This window comes from Bison bison, unplaced genomic scaffold (genome assembly GCF_000754665.1).
Source record: "Bison bison bison isolate TAMUID 2011002044 unplaced genomic scaffold, Bison_UMD1.0 scf7180017864360, whole genome shotgun sequence".
NCBI lineage: Eukaryota > Metazoa > Chordata > Mammalia > Artiodactyla > Bovidae > Bison > Bison bison.
This window is the reverse complement of record NW_011494932.1, coordinates 1,454,146-1,457,055: the sequence shown is the minus strand read 5'-3', so window position 1 is coordinate 1,457,055 and position 2,910 is coordinate 1,454,146.

Sequence of the window (2,910 nt, the reverse complement as noted above, 5' to 3'; positions counted from 1 at the left end):
CCTATAGCTGATTCATGTTGAGGTTTGAGAGAAAACAGCAAAATTCTGTAAAGCAATTATCCTTCAATAAAAAATAAATTAGTTTTTAAAATAACCCTGAATAGCTACTCAGTATCCTAAGTAATTGAAGATACTTTGCTTGAAATCAACTATTGTTTGTGCTGAAAAATAATTAATTCTTTTTTCTATCTGGGCAATGTGAACAACTTCCTGGAACAGGCCTTATTACTTGAAAATCACACTCCTTTGGCTCACATTACATATCTCTGGGCTCAAACTAAGAATGATGCTGATTTTTCCTTAACAAGCATATCAACATTTGATGTTCTTCCATCTTTCTGCCTTATTTATAGATCATTCTCAGGAATCACGGAGCCAATAGTTATAAAACACTATTCCTGTGCTCAGCACTGTGTGAGCTACAGATGTGGATGGTAGCCTTCATTACCTCCAGGAACTCAGAAAGTAGTTGGAAGAGTAAAAATAATCACATTTGAAAAGAGAGGAAACTATTCAATAGTCACTAAGCCCTACTGTGTTCTGTTGTTGGGGTGGGAAGATAAGTGGGAGTACATGCCCTCCGGGAATCAGCCTGCAGTGCAGGAGATGCGGCAGCCATGAGTTCCATCCCTGGGTCAGGAAGATCTCCTAGAGAAGGAGATGGCAACCCACTCCAGTATTTTTGCCTGGGAAATTCCATGGACAGAGGATCCTGATGGGCTACAGTCCATGAGGTCGCAAAAAAGCTGGACACAAATTAGAAACTAAATAACAACAACAACGTTCCTTCCATAGCAGGAGGGTTTTCTTATTAGGAACTGTTTTAGGGAGAAGAGGTTCTAAGACTTGTAGAACTTCAAAGGAAGAGGAGACTATTGAAGCTTGGCACAGTTAGGAAGACATTGTGGCTAAGGGATGTTTTGAAGGATGAGAAGAATTCAGACAAGCAATGGGGAAAAAAGAAGATCATGGAAGTAAAAATGACCAGATTTGCATGACGTCCAGGGCCAGGGGCAGTACACAAGCTGGACAACTATATCCACTGGCCCTGGAAATGGCCCTGACTTGCTCATGATAAGAGGAAAAAGCAAAGCACATTGAGTAATGGAGAATGAGAGCATGCTGGGCTGTGTGGGACAGGTTAGATTGTGGAGGGCCTCAAAAGTCCAGCAGAGAACATTAGAAGGTGCATGGTAATCCATAGGGAGCATGGTATGTTTCTTAGTTGGGGATGGATGCAGTGGAAGCATGTTTGGGGATAATTAGCAGAGAAACAGGAAGCAAAGTTGCCAGGAATATCTAGAATTAAGATCAACAAGGCAGACTTGGAGGTAACCACAGGGACCCCAAATTGAGGTGATGATACCTGAGGCTATTAAACAGCGTAAGTGGGAGTGGAGAAGCAAAGACAAAATGAGCATCTGGAAGGAAAACCTGACCAGATGGGAATGGAAAATGAGAGAGGATTCAGGCAGGGACGGTCCCTTTAACACACAGGCCCACACACTTTTGGTGCTCAGTGCCTTTGACTATGGTAAGATAATGTCGAATCTTCAGTCCAGTAAACTCTCTTGCTGTTATTCAAACAAAAGAAAAACTGGGAAATATTATTAAATTTTATGAAACAAATTCTGGGAACCAAACAAGGGGTTTTGTGCTTTACAGTTCAATGCTAACTCGGTTTGCATCAGGGCTGAACTAATACCCCAACAGGTTGCTAGGAGAAATTATCTTGAAAAATATGTTTAAATGAAACACAGGATTAAGGCCCTCATCATTTTCAGAGTGACTTGGTTCAAAGGAAGTCCATTTAGATATAATGGGTGGATCTACACGAGCTCGTAGATTTATCCAGAATCGATCTGAAATATTCGCTCAGTGTAATACCTTAATCAATTCACAGAGAAGGCTTTTCTAAATAATTAGATGAAAAATAATAGAGTAACAAGCACCTTGCAGTTCAGTTAAGTTCAGTCGCTCAGTCGTGTCTGACTCTTTATGACCTCATGGACTGCAGCAGGCCAGGACTCCCTGTCCATCACCAACACGTGGAGTTTACTCAAACGCATGTCCATTGAGTCAGTGATGCCATCAAACCATCTCATCCTCTGTCTTCCCCTTCTCCTCCCACCTTCAATCTTTCCCAGCATCAGGGATTTTCAAATGAGTAGGTTCTTCACATCAGAGGGCAAAAGTATTGGAGTTTCACCTTCAGCATCATTCCATCCAATGAATTATTCAGGACTCATTTCCTTTAGGATGGACTGCTTGGATTTCCTTGCAGTCCAAGGGACTCTGAGGAGTCTTCTCCAACACTACAGTTCAAAAGCATCAATTCTTCAGCGCTCCACTTTCTTTATAGTCCAACTCTCACATCCATACATGACTACTGGAAAAAGCCATAGCTTTGACAAAATGGACTTTTTTGACAAAGGAAAGTCTCTGCTTTTTAATATACTGTCTAGGTTGGTCATAACTTTTCTTCCATGGAGTAAGCGTCTTTTAATTTCATGGCTGCATTCACCATCTGCAGTGACTCTAAAGCCCAAGAAAATAAAGTCTCTCACTCTTTTCCCACTGTTTGCCCTCTATTTGCCATGAAGTGATGGGACCAGATGCCATGACCTTAGTTTTCTGAATCTTGAGCTTTAGCCAACGTTTTCACTCTCCTCTTTCAATTTCATCAAGAAGCTCTTTAGTTCTTCTTCACCTTCTGCCATAAGAGTGGTATCATTTGCATGTGTGAGGTAACTGATATTTCTTCTGGCAATCTTGATTCCACATTGTGCTTCATCCAGCCCAGCATTTCTTATGATGTGCTCTGCATATAAGTTAATTAATAGTGTGACAATATACAGCCCTTCCCCCATTTGGAACCAGTCTGTTGTCCCATGTCCAGTTCTAACTATA